This window comes from Protopterus annectens, chromosome 4.part0 (genome assembly GCF_019279795.1).
Source record: "Protopterus annectens isolate FY-2018-M chromosome 4.part0, PAN1.0, whole genome shotgun sequence".
NCBI lineage: Eukaryota > Metazoa > Chordata > Ceratodontiformes > Protopteridae > Protopterus > Protopterus annectens.
Window position 1 is genome coordinate 901,028,322 of NC_056733.1, and position 19,765 is coordinate 901,048,086.

Consider the following 19,765-nt stretch of genomic DNA (forward strand, 5'->3'; position numbering starts at 1 on the left):
AACCGTAAAGATCATCCACAAGACAGTTATGGTTAATGCCAGCCTATCTTGTGTGCTGTGTTTAAATACACACACACACACACACACACACACACACACACACACACACACACACACACACACACACACATTGCTTTTTTAGTTTGAAAAATTTAAAAGTGTTCCCCTCCCAAACCATCTTTTTCCTGAGAAACAATATAGAATGTTCCCTTAGCAAGACTAATCTGAGAATCTGTGCTTTTTAACCAATCAGATGAGTTTATCTTTAATGACCTTAGGAAGCTATGAGCGTAATCAGTAAGAATGCAGCCTTTGTCCTCTGTATGTTCCCCACCCATCTGTGTCCTCACTCTTTATCACGTTAGGCTGCATAAAGTTTGTACTTGTGAGTCACCACTGATCAGCGCACTGTTAGGTGTTAAATGCTCCTTGAAGGAGTAGCATCAGATTAATCTGCCAAATTGTAACATGACTGTCAGTGTGCACAGGTACTCCATGCATGTGTAGGCCACACACTGGGCACATGATGTGTGCAGTGCACAGTGGACATATGCAGGCGTGCATGCATAGTGGGCATGTACACATGAAGACGTGGACAAATCAAGTGTAACCTAAGGACAAGTGCAAAGCCCACAGGCATACACAACAAGCACTGGGAGAATTACTAAAAGATGTACAAGTACAAAAAGAGGAGATCAGAGAGAGAGAGAGAGAGAGAGACAGGCACATAACCATTTTTTGTTTTAAATGTTTTTATTCACCTTTCATTCATTTTTGTTGCATTAAATGTTGTACATCTCTCTACTAGGTACTACGTTTGTCAAGTTGTATAATATTTTGTTTGGTCTATGTCCCAAGCTGTGCTTATAAAAGGACCACTGGACCATTCTGCCAACCAGCCACCTAAAGAGTAAACATTATAGTTGAGAAACATTCCCGCTACATCCTTCAGGGGGCCACATAAACAGAAAGCAATTTCACTTTACAAATGCCTTGATGAGACTAATGATATCATATCAATACTCCAACAGTATCACTCACTCATTATGATATCGTATCAATACTCCGACAGTATCACTCACTCATTATGATATCGTATCAATACTCCGACAGTATCACTCACTCATTACGATATCGCATCAATACTCCAACAGTATCACTCACTCATTATGATATCGTTTCAATACTCAGTATCAGTCATTCATTATGATATTGTATCAATACTCCGACAGTATCACTCACTCGTTTATATCATATCAATACTCTAACAGTATCACTCACTCATTATGATATCGTATCAATACTCCGACAATATCACTCACTCATTGTGATATCGCATCAATACTCCGACAGTATCACTCACTCATTATGATATCGCATCAGTACTCCAACAGTATCACTCACTCATTATGATATCGCATCAATACTCCAACAGTATCACTCACTCATTATGATATCGTTTCAATACTCAGACAGTATCAATCATTCATTATGATACTGTATCAATACTCCGACAGTATCACTCACTCGTTTATATCATATCAATACTCTGACAGTATCACTCACTCATTATGATATTGCATCAATACTCCGACAATATCACTCACTCATTGAAAAACAAGCTTCTAAACTCTGTACCTTTAATTATGTGGGTTCTACAATGTATCCTATGAGCACTATACATAAATCAAAATTCACATCTTTCAACAGTCTACAGGTATAAACAGGATTAGAGAGCCCTATTGAACCAGTAACATAGGATCATAGGAGCTTACTAGGCTATCGATCCAGAGGTCATTTCAAGCCTAGCCATTTCATCCCAATGTAATACTATAGCTAGGATAGTCAATACCCAGGACTGTATTTAGTAATAACTGCCCATGTCCAGGAGGGTTGTGGGCATTGTCCCTGGTAAGAATTTACAGTACCCTATCCACTTGTCCTGGTGCCTTTTGAACAGTGTCACAGAGGTGCTCTGTTTCATATGAATTGGTAGCCTATTCCAAAGACACAGCAGTCGCTGGGTGACAAATCTGTCCTTCTAGCATGTCCTATTTAAGTCGCAGGCCACATTTAGGCCCTTGGAATGGGTACCTCGAGTCCCATTTGATTTATGGATGTGCAGCAAGTTGATTAGGTTTGGGTCTGAGATTGCTCTGTAAGCCAGGCATAAGTCTTCCCTGAGAAGTCTATACGATAAACTGTATAGCGACAGGGACTTAAAATAAAGTCTTTATTTATTTATTTATTTTTGTAAGGCAAGTGCTTGATCTTCTTTGTTAGAAACCTCTGAGATCTCTTCAACTGCTGCAGGTGCTTTGTAGGGTACATGCTGAACGGGGCATTATACTCAATTATGGGCCTGATTAGTGACGAGTATAGAGAGGCTATGACATCCATTGCTCTAGAGATGATGCTTTACTAATCGAGCATGCTACGTAGAAAGCCTTCCTTACTACAGTAGACACATGGTGGTCAAAGTTAAGGTCACATGATCCCAGATACCTTACCACTTCATAGGTATTTAAGGTATTGTTGCTGATTTGATAGCGTGAAGGGACATTGTTTTTACCAAAGAGAATGATGATGCATTTCTTTGCATTTAGTTTGAGACCGTGACTAAGACACCAGTTATTGGTCTGTGTAAGACCCTCATGAAGTATACTGACACTGTTTGGGGATTCAATAATTGCACACAGTTTGCAATCATCCGCAAACCTGGTCAGCCATAACCCCTTAGTTTTGGCCTGAACTTCTGAGAAGTATATACCAAACAGCAGATGCCCAGCACTGACCCCTGTGGCACCCCACTGGTGACAGGTCTGCTGGTTGATGTGGAGTCACCCACTTTGATACTCATAGTGTGTAACCATCTTACAACAAAATGGATTGCATTCAGTTTGCTAAGTTTATCGGTAATGCCTGAGTGTAGGATTGTGTGGAAAGCTTTTGCCAAGTTGAGGTATGCTGCGTGCATAGATTTGTCCTTGTCTATGGCATTGGTCACATTTTCAAAGAAATCCACCAGATTTAACAGACAGGATCTGTCCTTGATGAAACCAAATTGGGTTGAATTTAGGGTTTGGAGGTTGCCTATTTCTTTATTTATGAGGTCTATAATAATACATTCCATGGCCTTACAGGTGAGGCTGGTCAGACTTATGGGTCTATAATTCCCCAGGTATGTTGATAGGCCACCTTTGTGGAGGGGAATAACTGCTGCTGTTCTCCATTCTGCAGGAATAAAGGCTGTGGTTAGGCTATGATTGAAAAGGGTACTTAATGGTGATGCTAATTCATGTTTTAGCCTGTGTAGAAGACAGTGTGGGATGCCTTCTGGTTCCATAGAGGCTGTGTTTTTTTGCCTTCGACAAGGCTTTAATGACCTGCTGTTCAGATATGGGGGGGGGGGGGAGTCTGGGACTAGGCTTGTGATAAGTTTAGAGGGGATAAGGGAGTGACATTTTTGCCAAACCTATCCACTAGCAGGTTTGCTATCTCTGTGGGGTCAGTGTGTGTGATACTGTTAGTCACAAGTTCAGCACATGCTTGGGTCATACCTTTTAGGCTACATATGTAGCTGTAAAAGGCCTTATGGTTATCCTTGGCTGTGCTTGCTAAGTTTTTCCCAAAGATGCCCTCAGAGGATTTGACATGTTGTCTTATTTGCCTGTTGAGGCTGATGAGGGTGCTTTTCCATTGTTAGGGCCTTACCTTAGTTTTCTTGGACAGCGACTTTTTGTGTTTGTTGTAAAGTTTGTTGATGCTGGATGTCCACCATGGCAGCTTGTTTTTACTTGGGGCTCTGGCTTTGATGTTTTCTGGTACAGCTGAGTCTATACACTTATGTAAGTGATTGTACAGGGCTTTAGTGTAAGTTTCGGTGTAGTTACCACTTCCAGCTGGGGGTGGGGCTTGAAATGCATCCATACCTTCCCTAGGAGGGTTTAGTTTGCCTTGGTAAAGTTTTTTAGTCTGACTTCGCCCTTTGTGAGTTCTGGTGTTAGTGCCAGCTTGAAAGTGACTGATTTGTGGTCAGATTTAACTAATGAAGGTCCGACAGTTGCAGCAGTGCATCTGTTTGTAATGCTAGTGAGTACCAGATATAATATGATTGTTCTTCTTGCCAGGGTATGAACAATTTGTTTCAGGGCATTTGAGTTAACAAAGTCAAGGAAAGTTTGCACTAGTGAGTTAGGGCTAGAGTATGGTGGGATAATTGAAATTCCCCATAATCAGAGTGTTTGGCAATATTTAGATTGACTCCAGTTTGGTCAAGTAGGCCTCATGTACATCAAGATCCATGGAGGGGGATCTATAACCAGCTATAACATCAATAGGGATCTTACCCACAGTTACATGAGCTTAGAGTAACTCTATGGAGTTGTCCACTCTAACTAGACGGGAGATGACTTCATCTTTAATAAAGATAGAAACACAGCCTCCTTTTGGTTCTCACATGTTAATTTTGCAGTCTGAAGGTTTGGAAGGCATTGTAGCCTTGCAAGGCCAGGGTATTCTCTGAGGCCTTGAACCAGGTGTCTGTAACTGCACATACATATACATCTTCCAGTGATGGAAGTGCTTCCAGGTTGTGCAGTTTTTGGTATAAGCTCCTAGTGTTTAGCAGCATAACCCTTATTTTGTTATGATTCACATCTCATTACACAGGATCTGTGACCCATATAAATCTCCATTCATCAGATTTCATCAAAGCTTACTAAATATTTGTGACTGGTTTACAGTCACTTGCTCGATGCTTGGAAGGTCAAGTTGAGCTGCGCATTCCAACTGTCAAAATGTTGAATACCAACATTACTGACTTTATGAACTTGCACCCCTTCCAGACCCATGTTGGCTCTTGATCCTGGTTCTGCAGTAGTAGGGAGTTTCGGTGATCAAAACAGTTTTTGGGCTTACTGGTATTTGGCAAGCCAACTTTTGAGAAAAGGTTTTGAGAAATGCTCAGCGCGACATTCCGAGAGCCAAGCATTCAATAGTAAACCTTTGTGACTAATTGTGTGTGTGTGTGTGTGTGTGTGTGTGTGTGTGTGTGTGTGTGTGTGTGTGTGTGTGTGTGTGTGTGTGTGTGCCCACCTTCCACCTACATGTGGCCCTTTCCATTTATTAACATTATAATCTTTTAGATGTACCCTAGTCAGAAAATGTTTGTTCTTCTCCCACTGTATTCAGTACACTCTTGACTTAATCCTCATGCATGTGAGAAGGCGAGGGGGGCATTTTTGTCTAAATCTGTTCTATTGTGTTTGCCAGTTGGCAATGGCAATATTTTTGGATTATAACATACAAACTCGCAAAACATTTGCATCGCTACTGACCCATTAAAATGTATCCACATTACAGAGTTCTTAAAGTGAGGCATAATCTTTGGGCTTTTAAGTAAGAATGTTTCTCCCTTTTTTCTGAATCACCAAGCTACTTTTAATTTTTGTGGTCATAATTCATTGAATGAGAAATTATTGATCAGGAGGACACCTTGTTAGCACAGTGGTGGACAGACTGTTTTTAACCATTAGTGACCAAAGTGCAAGAGCAAGCCTTGCTGAAGACAGGGTCAATGCAAGTCTTGCTTTCTAGAGGGGGGGGGGGTAAAAGATGTTCAGCCTGTGCTGCAGTCTGGTGTAGAAGGATGCCATCGCATCATGACGTGTTGGTGGTCATCCACAATAGCAGACATGTAATGATACCCACTGCAGGAGGGAGTAAATGTGAAGTATGTTTACTGTTGGAGAAAACTTTCTCAAAATTAGTCACCCACTATAGAATTGATGAGAACAGGATGACCTGGAGAAAGATATTGAAAATTCTACATTTCTGCCACCTGGGTGAATACTGTACACCATGCACTGATTCTGGATGGGATTTGTGGGCTCCATTTGGTAGACCACTCTCAGTGGCCTAACAGATTCAGGACCATGCTTCATGATATTATTTCATTAGTAGGAGGTGCATTGTTAGGACACCACTCTTTCATAGGGACCTTTATCCTTCATTTAGCCTGCCCCTCAGTCAGCAACAGTGTAGAGACACGTCAAGTCAGACTATGCTATGTGGCTGCATTTGATGTGGGGGTACAATCTTCTCTTGTGGCTGCCTCTTGATTATTCTACCTTGGCATAATACCTCAGATCTAGTGACCTATGCTCTGGCCTCCACTTGGAGCCACAAACTAGCATCATAGGTATACTCAGGTTATCCTGTTCTCATCAGGTCTGCAGTGGGTGACCAGTGCTGATTAACAGTAAATGGACTGCACATTTATCCCCTTCAGCAGCTCATATCATACTTTGTTTTTCACAAGAGACAGTAGGCAAAGAATCATTTAACTACACACTCTCCATCCTCCGGTATTCAGTTCTCTTACCTGAACCTCAAATACCACCATACAGAAAGAGACACCTGGTCAGTATACCAGCCTGATAATCATGGATCTTGATGGCTAAATGTGCTCTTTTAGAATGTCTTTTATTTCCACAGTGGTGCAGCAATTAGTATTGTCACCCCATAGCAAGAGGATCTTTGGTTTGATTCTCAGCTGGGGTGCCTTCGCTGCGAAGTCTGCATGTCCTCCCTGTGTTTGTGTGGCTTTCCTCCAGGTGCACTTTTTTCCTCCCACATTCAAAGGCATGCATCTAGAGCATTTCTCTCTGGACCTCCACTGAAAACAGGCTCTGCCCCAGTCGGACTTTCCCAGTAAACAAAAAGTTAAATAAATAAATATGTTTAGCCACTTTTGCTCACAACTGTTGTAGTAACACAGCTACTTCCTTAATTAGTTTATAACTAATACTGAATGTCCCATGTGAGGAGGGAGAAGCCACTTCTAAGATAATGCTTGCTTGTTGTTAGGTATGACAATATTAGTGTGTATGTGCACGTATGTGTGACACCTGGCTAGGGTATGCCTTTCCCTAGTACTCGAGTACCAGGTAAATCTTGCATCTTCTCTCCTGGTCGGGGTTGTTTTTATTAAAAATAATATGTGTATATGTGTGTTTTGTGTATACATATATATATATACATATATATATATATATATATATATATATATATACACACACACACACACACACACACACACACACACACACACATATATATATATATATATATATATATATAAAATATATAGGTTCATAGGTTCATAGGTTCGTACTAGGCTATCTGCCCTAGGGCATTTATAAGCCTAGCCAGAGTGTGTGTGGCTTTCACCACCCCTTAGGATGAGAATACTACGCCCTTTTAGGGTTTAGTTTACTGTGCCTCTGTCTAGTAGTGACACAGAGATGACCCCCGGGGTAAACCTACGATCTCCCATCCACTCGTCAAGATTTCTCTTGAATAGAGTCAGTGAGGGGCTCTGCCTAACATGGATTGAGATTCTGTTCCAGAGTGTAGGGAGCCTCTGGGTTATGAATCTGTCCCTCCAGCACGTCCTATTTATTTCTGTGTTGAGGTTTAAGTCTCTTGCTCTCGTGGCTCTGATGGATTTGGATTTACTGAGGTGGAGCATGTCCATTAATTCCGGATTGGACATGGCCTTGTACGTCAGACACAGATCACCTCTGAGTAGGCGGTATGCGACTGAATAGAGCTGGAGTTTTTTCAGTCGGGCAGCATATGACATATGTTTAAGACCCTTTATCCTCTTGGTGAGGAACTTTTGGGGTCTTTCCAACTGCTGCAGGTGACGGGTAAGATACATCCCAAATGGGGCATTGTACTCAATCATTGGCCTGATAAGAGAAGAGTACAGGGGCACAATGACCTCTCTTGATCTAGATGTGAAACCCTTCATGATAAGGTGGGCAATATAGAAGGTCTTCCTAACTACTTTGGCAATGTGAGTGTCAAATGAGAGGTTACTGTCAACCTGGGTCCCAAGGTCCCTGATTACCTCTTCCGTACTTAATGGATTACCACCTATGTGGTAATTTGTGGGTACCTTGTTTTTCCCAAAGGGTATGACTATACATTTTTTGGCATTCAGCTTAAGGCCATGGCTCTGGCACCAATTATCCGTTTCTATGAGGCCTCTCTGAAGGATGTTTGTGTCCGCTGGAGTATCAATTATGGCACCCAGTTTGCAGTCATCTGCGAACTTTGTCAGCCACAATCCTCCTATGTTTGCCTGTACCTCGGAAAATAAATGCCGAACAAGAGGGGTCCCAGGACTGAGCCCTGTGGGACACCGCTTGTGACTGGCTTAGAGTCTGACATAGCTCCAGCAACTCTGACCCTGTGGGTTCTGTCCTTGAGCCAGTTTGCAACCCATCTTGTGACATATGGGTTTACATTTAAGCTGGTGAGTTTGTCTATGATGCCCGAGTGGGGTATTGTGTCAAAGGCTTTTGCAAGGTCAAGGTAGGCTGTGTGAACTGCCTTACCCTCATCAATGGCCTTAGTGACTGTTTCAAAAAGTCGATCAAGTTCAAAAGGCAGGATCTGCCTTTGACAAAGCCAAATTGGGTAGGATCCAATGTCTGTAGGTCCCCAATGTCTTTGTTTATGAGTTCCATAATGATCCTCTCCATAGCTTTGCAGACCAGGCTCGTCAAGCTTATGGGCGGTAATTTCCAGGGTCCGTAGAAGCACCGCCTTTGTGAAGTGGTACCACTGTCGCCGTACTCCACTCTTTGGAGTGCGTATCCTGTAGTAAGGCTAAGATTAAACAGCAGCCTTATGTGTGGGTTTAGTTCCTCTTGGAGTTCATGTAGCACACAGCCGGGACACCGTCCGGTCCCATTGATGCTGTGTTTTTAGCTTTAGAGAGGGCGGCTCTCACCTGGGCATCTGAGATATTAGGGAGGCTACACTCTGCTGGGATAGTTATTTCTCCTTTTGGGGGGGGGAGGAGAAATTTGCACTGAACCTGTCTGCCAGAATGTTGGCAATGTCAGTGGGTTCAGTGTATTTTGTATCATTTTGGACTAACTCTGAGCATATCTGGGAGTTTCCACCCAGGTTTCTAACATAGCTAAAGAAGGCCTTGTGATTGTCTTTTGTGTCTTTTGCGATTTTTCTCTCAAAGTTGGCCTTGGATGATTTTATGAGTGATCGTAGTTTTTTGCTAGTACTGATCAGAGATGCCTTCCCTTTTAGGGATTTTGCTCTGTCATGTAGTAGCTTCCTCCTCCTGTTGTAGAGTTTGTTTATGGCTGGGGTCCACCAGACTGGGCGCCTGCCTTTGTGGGAATGGGTCTTGGTTTTATTTGGGATTGCATGATCCATGCATTCTTGAAGGTGCCCGTAGAAGGCATTTGCGAAGGATTCAGCAGTGTGGGTTGTGGTTTCCACTAGCCCAGGGGCCTTGAAGGATACCATTTCAGTCTTAAGAAGTGTGAAGTTGGCTTTTGAGAAGTTCTTCACTGTGGTCTTTTGTGCAGCGGGTGGGGGCGGGATGTGGATTTCCAGTGAGATTAATTTATGGTCTGATCTTACCAAAGAGGGATATACTTCCGGTGTGGAGCATTTTGTCCCCATGTTTGTGATGATCAGGTCTAGTATATTGTCTCCTCTTGTGGGAATGGTGACCAGTTGTTCCACTGCATTTGAGTTTATGAATTCTAGGAACCTTTGGGCTAGGGTGTTGGGGCTTGAGTAATGTTCCCAGTCTATGTTTGGGTAGTTGAAGTCTCCCAATATAATGGTATTTGGAGAGACATTCATACTCTCTAGTGTCTTCAGGAAGGCTGTGTGGGGTTCCTGAGTTTGAGAGGATGGTCTGTAGCATGCTACAAACTGTAAGGCAGTTTTGCCTATGGTTAGTTGCACCTGGATGGTCTCCGATGCTTCGTGCGTTGCCACTAACCTGGAGGTGTGGGTATCTTTGATGAATATGGATACTCCCCCTCCTTTTGTGGTTCGGTCCAAGTTTTGGGGCCGGAAAGCATGATATGAGGTAAAACCTGATAGTGCTGGGGTGCTCTCAGGAGCCTTGAACCAGGTTTCAGTCACTGCACAGACATCGATGTTCTCCATACTGAGAAGGGCTTCGAGGGTGTGCATCTTGAGGTTTAGACTTCTGGCATTGAGCAGCATTACCCTTAGTTTTTTCCACTTGTGTTTTCTAGGGAGGTAGGTTTGTCCTTTGAGCCTTGCCTAAAAAGGCACTATGGGGTGGCAAGAGCCTTGGCCAATATCCGGAAGCCCAGGGGTGACAGGTGCAAGCCGTCCCTTGCGAAGCAGCGTGGCTTGTCAAGCATGTCATCCCAAGCAGACAGACATTGGATCCCCTTAGAATGACACCAGTAATTAAGCCAATTGTTAAAACTGATCATTTTGTCTTTGTACTGTGGCATCATTCTTGGTGAGGGTAAGATGCTGCTCAGGGTCAGGGTCATACCGGCCTGGGCTACATAATCAGAGAGCTCCTCTATGTCTCTTTTCATGTAGTCCAGGGAGGTGCGTCTCAGGTCATTCACACCGGCATGTACAATGACTGAGTCATATTTGTACTTGCTGTGCAGTGACCTGAGTGCTTGTGTTATGTGGCGGATTCTAGCTCCCGACAGGCAGCTTACTGTGACCCTCTCCTTGTTCAGTCTGGTGAGCGGTACGTCAGTGTGTCTGACTATGGAGTCACCTATTACAAGTGTGTCTGGCATGTTGTTTGGCCTTAAGGGCTGTGACTGTTTAGCACACTGACTATGTGAACTATGTGTTGCATGTGCTATGTCTTGAGATGGCGGTTGCTTGGGTGTCTGCTTTGAAGGCCTCTGTTGTTTTGGTAGATTTTTAATCAGCGCCTCCGAGTATGTTTTTGTGTGTTTATGTGTTTGGTTTGCAATTGTGATAGTTCTATGTGAGACTGGGTTTGTGGTGTGCGTGGTTACCTTCTCCTCCTGACTGGTCTTGCCAGTACTGAATTGAGGGAGCTCAGCCTCCAGTTTGGCTATATAGTTGCATCTCTCGCATATATTTGTATTTGTTGGGAGGAGGAGAGGGTTGTCTGTGTACATGAGGCAATTGTAACATTGCCTCAAGATTCCCAGATTCACCAGCTGAACAGGAGAGGACGCTAGCAACTGACCCTTCGACATGCTAGAAATAGTGAAAAAGATTGCTGTGTAACTGAGTCAGAAAGGACCTATAGGGAAATGGGTACTCAAGGGAATTTAGGTGAATGAAGTACTTTCTTTTGTTTAAGAGCGCTTTACTTGTATAAAGAAATGCTTTAGGAGCAAGTGCTGAGCTTTTCAGATAGAGTATAGGCTGTATAGATTGCAAGTAGAACAGTTCTAAGGGAAAATTTGAAGAGCAGACTTTACGGAGCCAGAAATAGTTTAAACTTGATTAACCGGCGCTGCCCTATGCTGCTCTATGAGCAACTTCGCGCTAATTCGTGCTAAAACGCGCTAAAGCGCTCAAAAGCGGGCTTTATAGCAGGGGGTTGAAAAGAGCCAGGAATTGACCCAAAATGGCCAATAAACTACAAGTTTCTGGGCTGGAACCAATCCTCTAGGGACAAATAGGTTGCTCAGTGCTCCCCACTCCCACTGGTGAAACAAAGAAGCTTCCTCTTATCCAAATAAGGGTATGGATAGCACAGGAACCAAGACAAAGCCCAGAGATCAGCAAAATCTGAAGACTGGACTATTCTAGTTCAGAAAAGCGGGAAAACAAGGATATTTTTTTGTTTTTTTTTCTTTCACAGAGAAGGGAGAAAAGATACAGTAACAAACAGTAAATGCTATAATACGGCTAGCGCACTTTAGTGTGTTAGCCTAACAATTAAATTTAACAAAAATAACTTTTTAAAGTGCTAACAGTATAAATTCAACACAAGAACAGTAAAAACAATATGCAGAGCTGTTTTTAAGCGAAATGCAGTCGAGATGCAGTACTTTAAGCGAAAGCCAGAAAAAATACTTATAAATCCAGGAAAGTCACTCTTTCACTCTCTGCTGCTTGTAGAACTCTGCAGGACACCACGAGGAGCTGTGCTGAGTCTTTTACAAGTAAAAAAGCACGCAAAAGCGGGCTTTATAGCAGGGGGTTGAAAAGAGCCAGGAATTGACCCAAAATGGCCAATAAACTACAAGTTTCTGGGCTGGAACCAATCCTCTAGGGACAAATAGGTTGCTCAGTGCTCCCCACTCCCACTGGTGAAACAAAGAAGCTTCCTCTTATCCAAATAAGGGTATGGATAGCACAGGAACCAAGACAAAGCCCAGAGATCAGCAAAATCTGAAGACTGGACTATTCTAGTTCAGAAAAGCGGGAAAACAAGGATATTTTTTTGTTTTTTTTCTTTTTCACAGAGAAGGGAGAAAAGATCCAGTAACAAACAGTAAATGCTATAATACGGCTAGCACTTTAGTGTGTTAGCCTAACAATTAAATTTAACAAAAATAACTTTTAAAGTGCTAACAGTATAAATTCAACACAAGAACAGTAAAAACAATATGCAGAGCTGTTTTTAAGCGAAATGCAGTCGAGATGCAGTACTTTAAGCGAAAGCCAGAAAAAATACTTATAAATCCAGGAAAGTCACTCTTTCACTCTCTGCTGCTTGTAGAACTCTGCAGGACACCACGAGGAGCTGTGCTGAGTCTGTTACAAGTAAAAAAGCACGCAAAAGCGGGCTTTATAGCAGGGGGTTGAAAAGAGCCAGGAATTGACCCAAAATGGCCAATAAACTACAAGTTTCTGGGCTGGAACCAATCCTCTAGGGACAAATAGGTTGCTCAGTGCTCCCCACTCCCACTGGTGAGACAAAGAAGCTTCCTCTTATCCAAATAAGGGTATGGATAGCACAGGAACCAAGACAAAGCCCAGAGATCAGCAAAATCTGAAGACTGGACTATTCTAGTTCAGAAAAGCGGGAAAACAAGGATATTTTTTTGTTTTTTTTCTTTTTTTTCACAGAGAAGGGAGAAAAGATACAGTAACAAACAGTAAATGCTATAAAACGGCTAGCGCACTTTAGTGTGTTAGCCTAACAATTAAATTTAACAAAAATAACTTTTTAAAGTGCTAACAGTATAAATTCAACACAAGAACAGTAAAAACAATATGCAGAGCTGTTTTTTAAGCGAAATGCAGTCGAGATGCAGTAATTTAAGTGAAAGCCAGAAAAAATACTTATAAATCCAGGAAAGTCACTCTTTCACTCTCTGCTGCTTGTAGAACTCTGCAGGACACCACGAGGAGCTGTGCTGAGTCTGTTACAAGTAAAAAAGCACGCAAAAGCGGGCTTTATAGCAGGGGGTTGAAAAGAGCCAGGAATTGACCCAAAATGGCCAATAAACTACAAGTTTCTGGGCTGGAACCAATCCTCTAGGGACAAATAGGTTGCTCAGTGCTCCCCACTCCCACTGGTGAGACAAAGAAGCTTCCTCTTATCCAAATAAGGGTATGTAATATGTAATATGTAATATTATAATATTATTATATAATATTATATTATTATATTTAATATTTAATATTATTATTATTATAATATATATATTATTATATAATATTGTAATAGTAAGGGTATGTAATATGTAAAAGAAGCTTCCTCTTATCCAAATAAGGGTATATAATATGTATATTATACAGATGCAATTAAGGTAGGAGGTAGCACTGAGCATGACCAGATATATAAATGCACTTTGACACTTTCAGGCAAAGTCTTCCAATAGAAAATAAGAAAATAAAATAGAGTGTTTCAGTAAAAGAGTAGAACCCCCAAAGAAGTTAGTAGCATGAATACTTCAGCAGCTTCCTAAGAAGATGCTACTGTGGTAACATTTTGATGTAATGAGCATAATTACTGCATTTATGCCAGTGAATTATGATGCCAAGCTTTATGTGCAGTCAGACTGCCTTTGTGACTAGGTAAATACTTCACGGGGTGGAACAGGGAGCTGCTACCTGTAAGGTGCTTGTGCAGATTACCAAAACACCAAACGAGCGTGTTTTGGAGAGGAATCACATTGTACTGCACAAAAAAAGTCTTCAGAAAGTCATCTCTGTCACCAAGTACTTCAAGGTTTGACTCAGAAATGCTGTCCTAACCACCTGATGCCAAGGAAAGTTTGGCTGAACTGTGCACACCTTGCCCTGGGCATAATGATTATATTCCTTGCCCTGGGCATAATGATTATATTTTTACTTCGGTAGCTTGGCTTTAGCAAATGAAGTTTGCTCAGAAGACACACTAACACTGTTCTGTAATATTTTAAATAATCGTTAATAAAGACTGATCAAACAATATATTTAACGTCCACAGTGATATTTCAGAGTGATACATGGAAACATCACTAAGAAACAGTTTGATAAGCATTCATTTTTACTACATGTAAATGTATCTCACTGTTACATAATCATGTTGTTTACTCCTTTTATCTTTGTACACATATAACACAAATATTGTCACATTAGCTGCAGTAGTTTTAGATAATGGTTATGCACCAATAGTGTGCAACCTTACATCAAAGAACTGTTTGTTTTATTTGTTTTTATTGGCCAGGATTCTCCATCTGGGCAGAGCTCATTTTCAGTTAAATATGAGGAGAAAAGCTACCATATGTTTCACATGAAGTTTACACCTTGTAGCATAGCTAAATTAGATATCGAAGAAAAACATAGTTTAAAAAAATATGTATGGTCATAAACATGGTAAAAGGTTTATAAATTACATGTAGCAAGAACCAATATATAACCATGTCTGTTTTAAACAGTTGTTTTATGATGCCATGTTTCAGCTTAATGTGTAACCTTATTCCACTCAGGGACTTGGATAATGTGTGGAGATCTGCAGGTGCTGGTGTGTATGCTCAGATGTGATGGTATGCACACACCATGCTAGCATCATGCTCAGATGTCACTGTATGTACACACCAGACTGGGAGCATGTTCCAATGTGTAATATGCACACACCAGGCTGGGAGCATACTCAGATGTGATGGTATGCACACACCATGCTTGGATCATGCTCAGATGTGATGGTACGCACACACCATGCTAGGATCATGCTCAGATGTGTTGGTATGCACACACCATGCTTGGATCATGCTCAGATTTGATGGTATGCACACACCATGCTAGATTCATGCTCAGATGTGATGGTATGCACACACCATGCTTGGATCATGCTCTGATGTGATGGTATGCACACACCAGGCTGTGAGCATGCTCAGATGTGATAGTATGCACACACCATGCTAGGATCATGCTCAGATGTGATGGTATGCACACACCATACTGGGAGTATGTTCAAATGTGATGATATGCACACAACAGGGTGGGAGCATGCTCAAATGTGATGGTATCCACATACCAAGCTGGGAGCATGCTCAGATGTGATGGTATGTGGTCCAACAATATCTATATTTATGGGGACATAATAAAATGAAGTATTCAGGAGTATGGATTAGAAATGACTCTGTGGTGGTAGCTAAGGATATGTGGAAAGAGACTAAACATAAGATAATACAAAAACTGAGAAACTGGAAGTTTTGTTAATGGATATGGATACCAAGATATGAGCCATTAAAATGCTTTAGCCCCTTTAGTCTTATACACAGGTCAGGCATACTTTTATCAACCGGAGGAGAAATTGTGGACAGCAATTAAAAAGAGCTGAAGGATTTTATCTGGGAAGGGAAGACAGCAAGGGTCAAGTGGGATAAGCTGATTCTACCAATAGAACAAGGTGGACTAGGAGTACCTAATTTGAGGGGGTATTTTAGAGCAACACAGTTAAGGCTGTTATACGTAGCATAAGCAGAAAACTAAAATTCAAAGTGGAAGGGAATGATGTTGACACAGGGAGGATGCTCAAAAAATAAGGGGAGATTGGGATGTTGGATGCAGACTCCTAAGAAGAACAACCAAAATGATAGAGTATGTTATATTCATGAAATAGTAGGGAATATTCTAAGAACCAAACCGGCATGAGAATGGAGAAAAGAGATTCTGCTGATAAGGGATGACTGTGGTTAGGGATACAGATAATAGGAAAGAGGGGGCTGGAATTTACTGGAGAAACTGTCAAAGGAACCAAGGTATTGGGAGCAAATAACTAGAAAGGGAAAGGTAATAGAATGGGAAGAAGCCAATAATTTATTTGGACTGCAGGTTAGAGATTGCCTTCTCTATCAAGGATTGATATTAGCGTACAGGCAAAGTGAAAGAAATAGAGGGGTCCTAAATGAAAGACCAACACTGGTAGAGTTTTTAATAGAATCTAGAACAGAAGCTGCCATTAAAAAAGGAATAATTAGTAGAGTATATAAAATATTACATGATAATTATAAGAATAAATCACAGGAGCTTAGAAAGGATTGGGAAGAGAGATTGGATAAACAATTCACAGAGACAATGGAGGGATAACTGTATGTATATCTCCCAAACATGCAACAAAGTCTAGAAGATTTAGGATCTTTGCCTGGAAGTGTTTACATATGTATATTTATACCTCAAGTAGACCCCAAAGAATTTTTCCTCAGGTGGATAGCAAATGTTGGAGGTGTGACGGGCAAGAAATAGGTAGCTGGGAACATATTTTTTTTACGAGTGATGAGCTGGCAGACTTTTGGGATATGTTGCATACCGCTCTGTCAGAAATGCTGGGTGAGCAGCTTGGACTGACTGGGGAGATGATTTTTATTTTTGAGTTATGCTACAGAATCGGAATTGCCTAGACATAGTAAAGCCTTGTTGAGTCTAATTATGGAGGCTGCCAAAAAAACAATTACTAGACAATGGAAATCAAAGTCTAGACCAACTTTACTAGAGGTAGTGAATATAGTAACTGAGATAAAACAACTGGAATTAGGATCTTTAGAAAAGGGAAGAAGCAAATTACATATAAAAAAAATAGGAATTGTGGGAACAGTATATGCAGAGCAGGAACGAAGTTTTAAGAGGCAGGATCTGAGTGAGCTATATAATGCTTAACTGACAATGACTAGGTTTATAAGTGATTTATAATGTTTACAACTACAGTTGTTCCAATGATGTCTGTCATATAAACTGTTTGCAACTAAAGTGATATCATTTTGTATGCTTTTCAGTTATATAAATGTAAGATTGCCATTGTCATATGTGGAAATTTAATAAAGATGTTGGAAAAAAAATGTGAAGGTATGCACACTCCGGGCTGTGACCCTGCTAAGATGTGACGGTATGCACAAACATCAGGCTGGGAGCATGCTCAGCTGTGATGTTATCCACACCAAGCTGTGACCCTGCTTAAATATGATAGCGTGCATACACCAGGCTGGGAGCATGCTCAAATGTGATGGTATGCACATCTGTCTGGGAGCATGCTCACATACCTGCCTGGGAGCTTACGCAAATGTGATGGCATGCACACCTAGCTGTGGAATGCTTTTCCATAATATTTAAGGAGCAGAATAAACGTCCAGTAACTTACCTGCTGGTCTGGCATCTAATTAATATACGTTATGCAGATACAACTAAAGTTTGACATGATCATTTCCAAAGCTCCAGCCTATGTTATGACATCACTATATGTTCTGCAGTTCCACTTCCAAAGCAAGGGGTTGTAAGTAATTTGATGTTTCACATCTTAATTATTTTTGCTTACTGACGCAGTGCATGATTGCATTCACTCATATCGAGAATGAGTTCATAAAAGGTGACCTGAAGCACTGTACTGCCAGAGTCAATGCATAAAGCATGAGTTTCTCCTCATATATCAGAGAGCCTTCACAATGCAATGGGATCTTATATATGTTGAATTATTGGAATGTAAACACATCAAATCTGAAGCCATCAATGCCAGCATTCTGAAATTCAACACATCAAAAAACTTAAAACAACAAAACTAAAACAAAAGGAAACATACCGTTTCAAAACCAAAACCACACCACACATTCAGATCAAATTTACCTGAATAGTGATAGTATTACAGAAAGAGTTTTTGATAGGTAAGGTGCATGGTTAGGGTTAGAGGGCAGAGGGTTAGCAGGTATTTTGTCCCCCCCGCTCCACTTTACTAATATCTACAAACCTAACCTGCACCTCACCTTTCAAAACACTATCACTAATTTAGACAGTTTGGACACACAGACACACACACACACACACACACACACACACACACACACACACACACACACTACCCTTCACTAAACCCTACCCTGCCTGTACGTGCAGAAACACTCCTAACCCCCTAATGCCAAAACCTTCAGAATATCTAAAAGTTTCAACATTAATTTCCCAAACCCACGCTTACCTTACCCACAAACATTCGATGTTCCATGCATTTGAAATTGCAAAATGCCAGAATTATTCTGTGGGAGGCCACAGTAAAACAGGGAGTGGTAATATGCCCTTTCTGCGCTGCTGTGCGATCACAGAGTTAGTGTATATAAGTCACAGGGGGAGTTGGGAATGCAGAGATTGCTTAACCCCTGCAAAAAATTAAACATTTTTTCGCAGTACATTTTTTTTACAGCGCACCTACTCCACCTGTTATACATTGCTAGATATTTTGAATTATAATCTTTTATGATCAATCATTTGTAGATCAATGGCTTTTATTTTGATCTTCTAAAGTACAGTCATAATATATATATATATATATATATGAGATATCTACATATACACATACATGTATACATGGGTAACTATAAAACCAGAGACATAGATCATGCTGTGTCATATCATAAATGCATGATTATTTAGCAATAAATATCATTCATGGAAATACTGCCAAAGAACAACAAACTGCATGAAGCAGAAAATGTGTTTATAGGAGACTGAATACAAAAATTCTGATAAATATGTAACTTAATGGTCATATCACACCAATATATGTTGTCTGAGGGGGTTGATATATAAAAACTAATCAAAGCCAGAGGAACTCTGTGTGAGGGGTTCAGCTGTAACATAACGAAATGTAGAGCCACCATCTTTTTAACAATAAAGTTGTCCTTGTTCAAACTTACATGTGGGCAGCACTACAAACCACAACCTAGTGACTCTGTTAGTGCTATTACAAACATTATTTGCATATTTGTAATAGATAATGCATCCTATGTCATAACTTAAGTATAGAACTTTGTACTGATTTGTAAGCACTGATATCGGAACATTTATGATTTTAATGGTTTTATTTTTTGTTAATAATATACAGAGTCAGTCACGGGTGCCTTCTCATCACTAGCATCATGGAGCAGCAGATAAGATAAACCATCACCAGAAAACTAGTCACACATACTTAGCAGGAAAGTACCTGCATTTCTAATTTGTGAGAACATAGAGGTGGTAAAGTGTAGTACTTACCAAAATAAATGTCAGCAGAAAGATTCGAAAATATTCTTACTTGGCAGATGAGTTTATGTCACACACAAGAATATAAAGTATGGAAAACTAGCAGACAGTATTGATATACAAGTATCTTTGCCTTAGATATGCTAATACATTGCATAGGTTACACCATCTGCTTCTGTTTATAATGCTTTATACATTTAAGTCTCACAGCCAGTTTCTGTCGCTCCTGAGTTGTCAACCACCTTCTCTATGAATTAAGTCACCTACTATCTGTTTATGGCAGGTGTTGGTAGGATGAGATCCTTCTGCAAACTGTGCCACTCATCATTTTAGGGGGTTAGCTCTCCCACTTAAACAACTTTCTATTATTCACCCCCAAATAGCTTTTTCCCTCTTAAAAATGAGCCCCCTCCTCTTTTACATCATCTTAAAACCAAATATATGGAGCAGCTCCAGATGGAAGCATTAGGCCCCCCATCAGTGTTCATCTGGAATACATCTATCTTTATCC